This window comes from Emys orbicularis, chromosome 4 (assembly GCF_028017835.1).
Source record: "Emys orbicularis isolate rEmyOrb1 chromosome 4, rEmyOrb1.hap1, whole genome shotgun sequence".
NCBI lineage: Eukaryota > Metazoa > Chordata > Testudines > Emydidae > Emys > Emys orbicularis.
In genome coordinates, this window is record NC_088686.1 from 16,898,168 (window position 1) to 16,912,333 (window position 14,166).

General features: G+C 39.6%; 1 pseudogene; it reads right to left on the reverse strand.

The window, feature by feature from the left end:
* Positions 1 to 2,347: 2,347 nt before the first annotated feature.
* Positions 2,348 to 14,136, reverse strand: LOC135877164 (coiled-coil domain-containing protein 170-like; annotated as a pseudogene).
* Positions 14,137 to 14,166: the final 30 nt, after the last annotated feature.

Sequence of the window (14,166 nt, forward strand, 5' to 3'; positions counted from 1 at the left end):
TTGTTGCACATCAAGTGTTCGACGACATTTTCAAACGAAGCACGAGAAAACCTCTTTCTTGATGAAGCAGACAAGACTGAATTGATCAAAAAGGCAGTAGCAGGATATGAGAAGCAAAGCAGTGTTTTTAAATGCTTAAGGGTAAGTAAAAATCAAGCCACAGAAGGAAGTTACAAGATTGCACAGTGCATTGCAAAAAATGGAAAGCCATTTACAGATGGGGAATATATAAAAGAAGTTTTTCTCAGCAGTTCCGAGGTTTTGTTCAATGATTTGCCAAATAAAGATGTATATCTAGAATAAAAGAACTGCCTGTCTCTGCCAGAACAGTTGAGAGATGTGTAAGCGAAATGGCAGAAAACATTAAGGAAAAGCAGACGACTGCATTAAAGGACACAGCAGTGTTTAGCGTTGCAGTTGGGGCGAGCATGGATATAAATGATGTTCCACATTTGGCAGTTGTTACAAGATATTGTGCTTCCGATGAAATCCAAGAGGAACTTTGTTGCCTAAAACCCTGGCATGGCACAACAAAGAGGGAAGATATAGCGGAAACTTTTGTAAACCATTTTGAAGAACGAGCAGTTGACATCAGAAAAATATCTTGTGTGACAACAGATGGTGCTCCTGCCATGATTGGAATACAGAAGGGATTTGTAAAGTTACTTGAAGATCAAATTGGCCGCCCGACAGTCAGATTTCACTGTATCATCCATCAAGAAAACCTGTGTGCTAAAATTTCTAATTCAAAGCTTAATAATGTGATAAATACAGTGGTGCAAATTGTGAATGTCCTTGTTGCTCGATCTGCTTTGACTCACAGAAAGTTTCAAGCACTGCTAGAAGAGATGGACAGTGCTTATAATAACATTCCACTTCACAGCAACATTTGGTGGCTAAGTCGTGGCAAGGTTTTGGTGCGCTTTGTAAACTGTTTTGATGCAATCAAGGCCTTTTTGTCGGAAAAAGGACAAAACTACCCTGAACTGGATGATGACAAATGGCTGTGTAAGCTCATGTTTCTAACTGACAACACCGCTCACCTAAACGAACTCAACCTCCATCTCCAGGGTGCAGGGCAAACGGTTCTGGATCTTTATGAAACCTGGAAGGTATTTGTTGTAAAACTTAGCAGTTTTTCCTCGAGATATTCGAACTTCAACTTTCCGCTACTTCCAACACATAAAAGAGCTAACGACACGTTGCACTGTCAGTGTTGATGAGATTGGAATGTACATGCAACAACTGGAATCAGAATTTTCTGACAGATTTCAAGATTTCCAGCGATTTGGCCCAATGCTTTCTTTTCTAATTAAACCTGAAAAGTTCAACGAAAGTGACTTGGATTTGTCTGTATTTCAGTGGATGGGTGTTGAAGATTTTGAAATGCAGCTCATTCAGTTAAAAAGCTCAGAATTGTGGGCATCAACGTTTGGAGATCTGCGGAGTGCACTTAAAGCTATCGAGAGAGATCATGGGGCCTCTATTCTGATCTGCTGGACGTCCCTGCCAATGAAATGTAACTGTTTGAAGAAAATTGTGTTTGCAATGCTTTCAGCATTTCGAACCACATACCTGTGTGAGCAGGTATTTTCACACATGAAATCTGTCCTCTGTCCCTCTCAGAGCCGGTTAACAACTGATCACTCAGAAGCCTGTGTGCAGCTTAAAGTATCCAAATGCGTGCCAGACATTGGAAAACTCAGCAAGGAAAAGCAAGGGCAAGGATCACACTAAACTGATAAGATCTGCATTTTAATTTAATTTTAAATGAAGCTTCTTAAACATTTTAAAAACCGTATTTACTTTACATACAACAATAGTTTAATTATATATTATAGAGAGAGACCTTCTAAAAACGTTAAAATGTATTACTGGCACGCGGAACCTTAAAGTAGAGTGAATAAATGAACACTTGGCACACCACTGCTGAAAGGTTGCCGACCCCTGATATCGTGCATGCCTTTTTTTTAAGTACTATAGATCATGGTGAAAATAATACACTTAAATTATTTAGTAGGTGGTACTCTTCAAAAATTGTTTGATGATTTGTCAAAGTTAATATAACGATACTTTATCCTTATATGGAGTCTTTCGTCCACGGATTTCAAAGCATTAAACAAATAATTAAGGCTCAGAACACCAATTTATGGCAGATAAGTATTGTCTAGGGAACCTGAGCCAGAGAGTGCCCAAGGTATCATTGCAATTAAGTGACAGAACCAGGAATATAATCCAGACTTCCAGTCCTGTGCGCTAATCACTAGATTATGATATCTATGATATTACAGAAATCTAGAAATCCTCTCTAAAATCTAGGTTGTGTTGAGAAGAAGCAAAATACACATTACTGATTCTCAAATCCAGTTGTAAAACCACACGAAAGTTTTGATTAATTGTTAGAAGTAACTTTAGAAATTTCATAGGCTTGTATAAGTTGCTTTAGTTGTCTGATGATCTCCTTGTCTGATATAGCCAATGTATTTATGCGAAATCCCATAATCTTCGTAATAGCTTCTCTAAAGTCAACAAGCTACAAAGAACCACAACAAGAAAAGCAAAAACTATCACTTACTTTCACACAATAATTGTAATAAGGAAGTGGATGTGATAAGAATGTTGCTAGAATCAGTTTTAGGGTAAAAAAAACTACACCTAGACAAATTTTTAATTAAAGCCCTAGAATTTTTTTCCTTCCCCCCACCTTTTAAAAACTCTGGATAAGATAACTTCTAATTACCTTTTATGGAATAATATGATGCTTGTGATATTCCTCTTTTCTTCTGCAACACAGTTCATGATATCTTTGGGATAAAAATCTTTTTTTTCCAGGTTTTTGAATAAGTCTCTTAAAAACTCCTTAAGCTACCACTGTGTGAACTGAGTTGCAACTAACATGGGCCAGAGGCACTAAAAACTATTTAATCAGCTTTTTAAGAGTTGCTAAAAAGACATTAATGATTTGCTTTAATAGTAATGGGAGGAAAGTACCTGTTTTTCTCTTCTTGCTACTTCTTCAAGTGCTCTTTTTGCTATGTGGAGCTCATTAGTGACTGTTTCCAACATATGATGGGCCCTCTCTTTCTCCTTCCTTGCCTCATGTTCTGTGTAGTCTAGTTCTGTTTTCAAACTGACCACCTTTCTAGCTGCTTTCTCCTTAATCTTTTCAACTTTTTCCAGAGATTTACTGAGTTCTTCTATGGTTTTGTTCTGCAAAAAAATGGTTTTTTTAAAAAGCTATGGCCTAAAAGACTAATTACCTTAGAAATAGAAGAGAAAACGCTGAATTCCCAGAATTTAATTAGCAGCCATTTCTCATCTGATTTTACAGATTGCTATACTTACTTTGAGATCATTTACACTCAGAAATTTTGCCTGGAGAGTTTGATTTGACATTTTCATTTCACTAAGCTGTTCCTGAAGTTTCTCAGATTATTTCTGGGCTTTCAGGCTCTGTGGATCCTGCCCAGCATTCAAGCAGACCTGTTGCTCTTTTCCTTTTTCGAACTGTTTGATCTTCTCTGTCAGTTGTTCTATCTGCCAATTCTTCATTTTGATTTTTTCCCTTTGAGAATTTACCTGCATTAAGAGAGGGTTGGGTTTTTTTTTTACAGGATATGCTATAAAAGATTTGAATTCCTGCTGTTAACATTTGACATTTCTTCTTACCTAAAACAAAAATACCCTAGTGAGTAGCTTTGAGTGAGAGGTCAGGATGACATAGTACCTGATTTGTCTAAGCCACAGTTGCCTTTAAGCATGTATATTGCTTTTCGGAAAGTCTTTCATGCATGTATTAGGTTATCATTTTAATAGGCTGACTTTTAATGCTTTAGCTGATGTTCGGGAAGTCTATTAAGAGTCTTTAAGCACTGAAAATATTCCAGTATTCTAATAGTTGTTTTTTTCTTATATCACAGACCCTCCCTCTTCACTTGTAAAGCAGGGGAAAGACCCAGCTTTGTTTGATAAAACTTACCAGAAAAAAAAACCATCATAAAACATCTGTGTGTGATGCACTTAACATGTTCACCCATTGCACTTTATCATGACTACCAAGGATAAACCCTATTTTAAACAGTGCCGACCAGAGTTTTTCATCCAGTATTTGCTTCAGACGAACCCCTAAATATGTTGGCTGTAGCCTTTAAACATTGTTGGCTGGAACCTTTAAAAATATTATTCTTGTTTCATCTCATCTCCTACCTGAAGAAGACCGAATACTGAAACATTACAACCACGGCTTGTCCTGTGTATTGCATAACTCTGTGTGGCATGGAGTCCAACTCTGTGGAGGCACCCTTTAAAGCAGAGGACCAGAGAGGGTGGGGCAGGAGTAGGCTGAAGGAGGAGGAAAGATTGGGACAAACCCATCACTGCACATATCTTCAGTTCCTCTCCTTTTTACACATCCCTGCAGCCAGGGTATGTTGTACCACAGAGGGCTACTTCATCCACAGAATTCCTCTTCCTTCCTTCTCTCTCCAAAAAAGTACCCATTACTTGGGCTGAGTTCTTGTCCCTGAATTTAACCCAAAGTGTTTTCTGGGGTTAAAGTGTTAAACCACATGAAAAATGTTACCTTGGATTGATTATTACGTTTGTGTGAGCAGTTTTATTTAGTAAGTATATACATTAATACCAGACATCAGGGAACAAACATTCGTTAGGTGTAAAACTTGCCCAGAATTCCTATTTATAACCAAGTACTGAAATCATAAAGTAAGTAAGTATGCTATCTTTGACATTTTCAGGTAAAAATAACAAATTCTGTATCAGTTACCAAGATTTACAGTTCAATTGGAAGAAGAATGTATTTTCTATTTTTGATTAGGCTTAATAGGCATTTGAATGAAAATCTACTTATCTATGTATTTTTCAGTGGACATTGTCATTCATCCAGTTCCTACAGTGGTTTATGACAGAAGTGCAGACATTACTACAAGACTAATACAGCTTAGTAATAATGATCAGCCATTCTCAATAAGAGAAATGGTCTTTAAAATGTGAAAATGAGAATTTACACTGACCTTCTTCTGCAAATTAAAGATGCAGTTCTTGTTCTCAATAAGGTATTCCGTATCCAGTTTACTGAGCTGTTCTGCTTTGTCCAAGAGCATTTCATATTGGCAGTGCAGATTTTCTGGTGAGCTAACCTGATTAATCTGTAGCTTCTCTGTCAGCTCTTGTAGAAACCCCATGTGCTGCATAAGAAGCCAGTGAGTAAAATGCATTAAACAAACTTTAGCATGATTCTAGTCAAGGTTACAAATAGGTCATTTAAGAGTAATTTTCTTTTTAGTTTCTTTTGACTTGTCCCCCCCCCCCTTTTATTACTTCACATCCTTGTTATTTGAAATACATTTTCTACAAAGACATTTATAAATTTTTCTGTATAAGTATAAAAAATGTCCATGTGACAGAGTGCTGGGAACTAGGAAGTGAGCCAGAACTCTGATCACTCTGGCACTGATTGGTTCCCCAGAGAGGTCTGATTGAACTATCTAATCAGGCTGGCAGGCTCCTGCACTAAGGATTCATTAGCCGATCAGCTGAGTGCTGATAAAAAGGCACAGAAAGGAAGTGCAGGAAGAGAGGAGCAGGGTTGCCTGAGCTCAGACTTAGGGCTTGTTTACACATAAACTGCTACTGTGGCACCAATGCAGTGCTTCAGTGAAGATGCTACCTATGCTGACAGGAAGGGTTCTCCTGTCGGTGTAGGTAATCCACCTCCCCGAGAGGCAGTAGCTAGGTGCTGTCTTCACCGGGGGTTAGGTCAGTTAAACTGCGTCATTCAGTGATACCCCTGAGCAACATAGATATGCTGACCTAATTTTCTACAGTAGATCAGGCCCTAGAGAGCACACAAGGAAGGGAGACTTCTCCTCTCGGGCTCTGGGTGAAAGGGCTGATGGTACAAGGGATGTTTTAAGTATTATTGTTGCATGAACTGTAAAGATATTGATGGAGGGAATTTAAATAAACTGCACAGCGTGAATACCTAACCAGTGAAGTCTGAACAGCATCTTTAGTGCTAGACCAGGACCAGGAGCAAAGTGCTCCCTGCTATAGTACATAAAGACTCTTTAAATTGTATTCCAGTGCTTTGAAACTCATAATACAAAATGAGATACCTACTGCTACAATTTTTAAGTTTCTCCCCATACTTATTCAGCTGGCGCATTATGGGAGTGTTTGTTAGTCACAATCAGTTAAAGCAGGCTAGAGAGTCATCTGCCTAGATGTATTATAAGCTAGATGCTACCTAACAGCAGGAGGAGCAAAAAGGGGGAGAAAGGATAGAAGGCCCTGAAACCAGTGAAAAGCGGGGAGGTTGTGCTGTTTGCTTCCCTTTCCTCCATGGCAGACCTTCCATACAAACACTGCCTGGTTGCAATGTCATTGGAACAATTTTTAGAGTGGGGGTGCTGAAAGCCATTGAACAAAATAGTAAACCCTGCATATAATGGAAACCACTTCAAGATAGGGGGTGCTGCCACCCACAACATTGGAAAGCTGGGGAAGGGAAGGAGCTATGCTGGGATGATGGGAAGAAAAGAGAGATGATGGAGGAGGAGGAAAATGTAGAAATCCATCTGAGAAAGCATGAGAGCAAATGGTAAGGGGACAGACGGGAAGAGATGAGAATGTAAAAAGGAGAACGATGATGTGAAGAAGAGAGTGGGATAACATGGAAGGTAAAAAGAAAAGAAATTATATACAGTTTGTAAGATAAGAAGTGTATGTTGTTTGTATCTCTCACAGGACCCTAATCCCTCACTGGCCACTAGCACTGGAGATCTGCCAATACATTTACACACTGGGCCTTTTTCCTGGAGTCTGTCCTTGCAGAACCTGTGCGTGCCTCCTGCAAAGTGCTGAGCACCCTCAATGCCAATGAAAGTCCATGAAAGTTGAGGGCTGTGTCAACACCTTGCAAGACTGGGCCCTCCCTGCTTTCTACCCAGTTCCTCTGCACAATCAGGGCTCAATGCAGTTTGACTCTGCAGGGTCAGTGTTTCTGTTGCGAGAAATCGGTGTGACCTTTAAAGAAGTCTCCTTACTTTCTTCCTTTCGGAGATAAATCTCTCTAAGAGCAAATCTTCTGCAGCAAGCTTTTTTTCCACACGCTTTAGGGATCCCTTTTGTTTTTGAAGCACTTCTTCAGCTTTATAGGATTTACTCAGAGTCTCATGATATAGATCACGCTGCTGCTCTAGCTGACTGGTTAGTGACAGAACTTTCTGCTGCAGCTCATCAGTTTTCTATGGGTAAAAGACAGCAATTTGACACTTTGACATACTTGTTACTTCCTGGCATCCTTATGTTCTGATACATCCACCTTCAAGAGAGTTTCAGAACTACTCTTCTTAGGGCCAAATCCCTGCCAGCACTGTGAGGGTAACCAGAAACACAACCCAGTGTGTGCTCAGCCATCCTATGCAACATTCCAGGATGCAGGCTGCTCTTTTGAAAAGGACCAATGTATATCTGAGGCTACTGCATGCTTCCAATGGCAGAATGTGCCCTGACTGCTGAGGGACTGTCCATACCCCTAGTCAGCCAATTATGCCCCATTTTGGGACATTTTTCATGATAGGAGTCCATCCCCCTCCCAAGCCCTCTATTGTGGGCTAGGTAGGAATGCTGCCCTGCTAAAGAACTGGAAGAAAGAGGTTACCTCTCCTAATGCACTCATGCAGCACAGTGCAAAATTTGGACTATATATTGTCACAAACATCATAATAAAGCCAATGCTATTTTGTCCAATCCAAGTTAGTTTAAGAACATTGGACTGCCATATTGGAAGGGATCAATGGTCCATCTAGTGTAGTATCCTGCCTCCAGCAATAGCCAATATCTGATGTATTTGAGGAGATGAAATCCTCCATAATGCTTCAGGCCAATTGTGCAACATTTACTCCTGGGGGAATTCTGTGCCAAAAAATTAAAAATTCTGCACCAAAAAACACAAAAATTCTGCGCACAATATTTTAAAATTCTGCATATTTTTTGTCAAAATAATGCAATAAAATCCAGCTAGTTTCAATTATTTGGTAATTTAAACTACAGTACAATGGATGGAGAATGGGAGTGGGGAGCATTGGAGGAAATCACCAAACCCCTCTGTCTAATAGTAATGTAGCTAGTATTGACCCTTTACTTCTAATTATTAGTCAAAAAATATATGCAGCCATATGCTCAGTGTTACATCATAGACAACTGAAGAGCAAGTGGGGGTTGGGGACTCAAACTCACAATTTATACTGGCTACTGACTATCTCCAAAAAGGTCAGTTGCAAACAGTTCATGGAGCAAATTTTGATAGGAAATTTTTTTCAGTCCAAAAATTTAGACCAGTTCTAATCACTAAAATACCATAAGCCTTTATAAGGCCATACTGTCCTTTACAATAAGTTTCCTTTACACCACTCTGACAATGTAAAGGAGCCTTAACATTTTTACACCTGTTTTATACTCGTGGGGGAATCCACTAAGAACAATAGGAACAATTCACTAAGCAGGCAGGCTGCTACCTTCTCTTCTGCCTGAGGGAACAGAACCTGCCTCACGCCTACCTCTTCAGAAATACCCCAAAGCCCTGCCCTGCCATGCCGAGTGTGCTGCAATAGCAAGCAAGAGAGACAGAGTGTCTCTCTCTCTCTCACACCAATGACTACCAAGTGTCCCCCACACCCAGGCAGTGATTTACGTCTCTACCGGCTGCTCTGGGTACCCAAACTGACCAGTCTGCACTGCCAGGGAGTGGACACATGACCGCTCCTGCGGCTTCCCTTTGCTTCCCCGTCAGAAGTCATTTTTCTGCAGGTAAGCAAAGAAATGTGTAGGGGCCATGAATTCTGCAGATGCACAGTGATGCACAATTCCCCCAGGAGTAAACATTATGCCATAGAGCAATAGTATGCTGAATATCTTTCTTGAAACCAATTACTTAGGCCATGATGTGTGAAAAAAATCTTAGAATATTTAGCTACATAGTGTGACAGCAGATGCTATTCTAATTCATATTGGAGAGTATTTTACTTTACAATTTCACAGAAGAATCTTGGCTAAGAGTTTGTTTCTAGTTTGAAATTTTTGAGGAAGAGACTAAATATTACAGACCTAATGGCAAACATGTTGCTAAATATATCATTACATTTACTGACAGTTTCATTGATATTTATTTACAAAATTATTCATTTACCTTTATTTTACAATGTAGAAGGGGAAATATTTAAAACTATTACTGCAAATGTTCTTCCAATAATTTCTCTTGATTTAGAAATGGATGGATTTCTCCATGATCAGATATAGCATTGGCAGTTCATTATTTTCTCATCTTATTCAATGCCACAATAAGTGAGACAATCCCCTGTCTCAATACTCAGTACATATTGTAAGTGGGAGACTGCGGTGGCTGTATCAGCACACCAAAGTGTTAACAGGTAAGTGCTTCAAGCTGTTTTAAGACTGACTTTTCAAATTCAGTACATCTGTGATCTACAGATTAAACTAAAGTCAATGAAGTTTCACTAGGAATGAAACTGGCCCATTGTCATTATAGGATTAGTCACAAAATAAAAATATTAATCCATCTGTAATTTAAAGCAAGGTCATATGATTCTTTGTTGCTTCAGTAAGAGTGAGTTTATATTGCCAAAGGTTATTTTCTTTCCATTCTTATTTATGCATATAATACTGTTAGTGTTGCTAAGCTATTTGTATAAAATTAATTCTTGCATTTCTGCTAACGTGCATTATTTTTTAGTTAGCTCTGGCCTAAAAATAAGTTCTAGTAGTAAAGAGCCACAATGGGCCAAATTTACCCTCTGCTATACTGGCGTAAATCTGGAGTAACTGTACAGAAGCTACTGGAGTTAGGCTTCTTTTCATAACTGTCTCCCTGATTCCCTTCTGCCCCCCACAAACACTGAGCAAAGCTCCAACATAGGGGGAAAATGAGCTAATAGATTTTTAAGACCATTATGACAATCTAGTTTGACCTCCTGAAAACAAAGGCTATAGATTTTCATCCTCATTGAGCACAAAGGGAGACAATTTCACTTTGGTGTATGTAGGAATTGTACAACTTGCTGTCTTCCTGCAGTGATCACATGGTGGAGGAGAGAATGCTTTTAAAATGAGACCTTCTCTCCTTTTACAAAAAAATTAAATGGGGTTTTCTGCATTCTACAAGTCTTCAACTCACTATTTGTGGGAATCAAAATTAGAGTACAGGTAAACATTTTGTTCTAGCTGTAAAAAATTGTTGAAACACTATGTTACCTCTCAGCCTTCAGTTTTACATAATGAAATCAATTTGTTTGCTTTCTTGAACTGTTCCTAAAATATAAGTAATATATGTATATTTCTTTATAATATTGTTTTGTTGTAATAATACGACAAATCCATTCCTGCTGTCATCCCACTAAAGTCAGCAAAGTTTCAGTAGAGATGAATATGTCCCATTGTTTTTATTCACAAAATAAAATAAGACCATAAGAATGGCCGTACTGGGTGAAACCAATGGTCCATCTAGCCCAGTATCCTGTCTTCCAACAATAACCGATACCAGATGCTTCAGAGGCAATGAGCAGAACAGGGCAATTATCAAGTGATCCATCTCCTGTCATCCAGTCCCAGCTTCTGTTAGTCAGAGGTTTAGGGACACCCAGAGCACGGGGTTACATCCCTGATCATCTTGGCTAATAGCCATTGATGGACCTATCCTCCATGAACTTTATCTAACTCTTTTTTTAACCCAGTTATACTTTAGGCCTTCACAACATCCATTGGCAATGTATTCCACAGGTCGACTGTGCGTTGTGTGAAGAACTACTTCCTTGTGTTTGTTTTAAACCTGCTGCCTATTAATTTCATTGTGTGACCCTTGGTTCTTGTATTATGAGAAAGGGTAAATAACACTTCCCTATTCACTTTCTCCACACCATTCATGATTTTATAGACTTCTATCATATCCCCACGTAGTCATCTCTTTTCTAAAATGAATAGTCCCAGTCATTTTAATCTCTCCTCATATGGAAGCTGTTCCATATCCATAATAATTTTTGTTGCCCGTCTCTGTTCGTTTTCAAATTCTAATATTTTGGGAGGGTAGGGTGAACAAAACTGCACACAATATTCAAGGTATCAGTGTACCATGGATTTATAGAGTGGCATTATGATATCTGTTTTATTATCTATCCTTTCCTTAATGGTTCCTAACATTTTGTTAGCTTTTTTGACTGCTGCTGCACATTGAGTGTATGTTTTCAGAGAATGATTCATTATGATGCCAAGATTTTTTTCTTAAGTAGTAACAGCTAATTTAGATCCCTTCATTTTGTACATGTAGTTGGGCTTATGTTTTCCAATGTGCATTACTTTGTACTTATCAACATTGAATTTCATCTGCCATTTTGCTGCCCAGTCACCCAGTTTTGTGAGACCCCTTTGTAACTCTTTGCAGTCAGCTTTGGACTTAAATATCTTGAGTAATTTTGTATTGCCTGCAAACTTTGCCACCTCACTGTTTTTTCAGATCATTTATGAATATGTTGAACAGCACAGGTCTCAGAACAGATTTACCAAAATGGCATTCATAAATGCTAGCTTTGATAGTACTGTACTCACAGATTTCCAAGAATGTTCACTGCCACAGATTTCTTGTATCCTTTCTTTAATAGCTTCCTCTGTCCCAGCCACAGTTATAAAGGTGTTGCTCAGGAGTGTAGCCAGTTGACTGATGAAGGTTTGATATAGGGTCTGTGTAGTTTTAGTCTCATACATGGAGGCATGCAGAGCTCTATCTAACTCAGTGAATTTTTTCTCTTTATGGAGCAGTTCTTGGCAACAGTTATCCCAAGCTATTTGTTTGTCTTTCAATCTTTCTAAGAGAATGGTGTTATTCCTTTCAAAGGTCTTCTTGGTCAATACAGCCACATCCTTCTCCTAAAGGCAAGAAAATTACAGTAACGCAATATTTCTCAGTCTGTCAGCATGGCCTCTTTGGAGGGGTTCCTCTTTCATTCAGACGAGGATCCAGGATTGGTTTTTCAACCTCTTTAAATAATATCTGTGCTGCTAAAGCATTCAAAGAGGGTTATTGTTTTCTTATTGTGATGGACACGATTTTGCCAGGTACAGTTGTGCAAACGAAATATTTCAATCCTGCCAATAATGCGAAAAAGTCATACCTTTTCTCCTGAGTTGTTCACCCCAAAAATAGGAAAAGGAGTGTCTTTAAATCTTGATATTTCACTACCTTTTGTCAGGCCGCCACTAGAATTTTTTACTTGAGCCTCACACCTGCATGGCGCATGCTCACTGTCCTCGTCATTGTGGTGTCTGCTTTGGGACCCCCTCTGAGTCATCCATTAGGCCCCAAATTAATATGAGTCAGCCTCTGTAGTAAGGCCCAACACCAAAGAGTCTGTTTACACTAGGAAAATTACCTATTGAGTCACAATCTGCCGTTCACCTTGCTCAACATAGAAACTACTCTGCACCAGGTCAACAACTGGTGCAGGGTACTTCCCCCAGCACACCTGCATGGCTATGCTAGCTGGAACAGTGGAGGCACATAGCAGCCCTGCAGAAGCTGCTCTACTCTGCTCTCTGCACTGTTACTCACAACACAGGCAGCCAATGCAAAGGAATAAGGGAGCGTCTTGCTCTCCCTTGTATGCCAGGCTCTTATCCACTATACTATATCACTGATAGTTGGTAAAAGAGATACATGGAAAGTATCGTCCTTACCTTCTTTAGTATTGCCAGTTGTTCAGTGTGGCCAGCTGCTGTTTTTTGCTCCTTTTTCATTTCTGAAACAAGATTCACTATTGTTTCCCTACTAGCTTTAAGCTCCATTTCTTGAGTGGCCAAGGCTTTTTCAAGAAGTGCAATTCTTGTCTTTTCTAGTGAATGTTCCTTCAAGAGCATTGGAAACTGCATAATAAAAGCAAACCATCTACTGACACAGCTTCAATATTTGATGCCATTATTATGCGTTTAACCGGGGAATAAAAACCAATATTGAAGAGACACAAATTTAAAATGTGCTGTTGGAACATGAATTTCATTCAACAGAAAAGTTTAGCAGCCTCATTTCTTTATTTACTCCATCCCTTCTGCTCATTAATGTACCCGTGGGGTCCCCAACCAAGCATGCAGTCTCATGGACAAGTAATGCACTGCAAATCCTGCAAGTAGTAGTATTGCATCTGAGAGGGCTTTTGGTTGCTCTAATGTACATCAGCTGGCTGTGACTCCCAAGGGCTCTCCACGAGTTGGAGATCGCTGGAGCAAAATGGTGATCCTGTCATTCCCCTCCCCCAATATGCCAAGGGCTGCAGGTGGGATGGCACATCCTTTTGGAGTCCTTTGTTTTCAGCACACTGGAGTACCTGCGGGAGACACCCCTTCCACAATACCTCTCTCAGCCAAACTCCATCTCCATGGATATGAATAGAGGGAGACAGTGGGGGCTCCAGGCCTGTGGAGGAGATGCTGTTTGTTTTGCTTAGTAGAGCTGCTGATGTTAAGAGTGGTATTCCGTGGGAAGTGTGCTGTGGGTGCAGATTCCACTGTTGCCTATACCACTTCCAATAGTGTGGCTGGGGCAAGAGGGAAGATGCTGCACTTCAGGTATTTGAGGTAGGAGCTCTGGTAGCCATCTGATAGTGAGGTGCCAAACATGACAGAAATTCCACAAACACAGCTGTTCTCATAAGATTTACACTGTTGTGTGAGAGTTGGAAAGGTCCCTTCCAGTTTTGGATTTGACCTGGGACAAAAAAAACTTCCTTTAAAACAAACAGGCTCACTTGGCCAGAGACTAACCATTGAAAATGTTAGGCAGTAGCTTCATTCTTCAGAGTGCTCAGAAAAGCAGGGCAGTCAAAATTTAACTTACAATAGAAACTGTCACAGCATGTCACTGCAACAATCCCCATAATCTCTGTAAATAAATGAAGAGTAGAGTACTCGTACCTTTATTACTAAAAATCCCAAAGGATCTTCTTGTCCTTTGATATCTATATTCATGGAAGAGGATAACTTGTCTGTGACCTCTGCCAACTTCTTCTCCAAGCTGGCCACTTTTTGCTCTGCTTTTTCTCTCCTCACCAGAAGCATCCTGTATAAAACATACTAACATTCCACAAA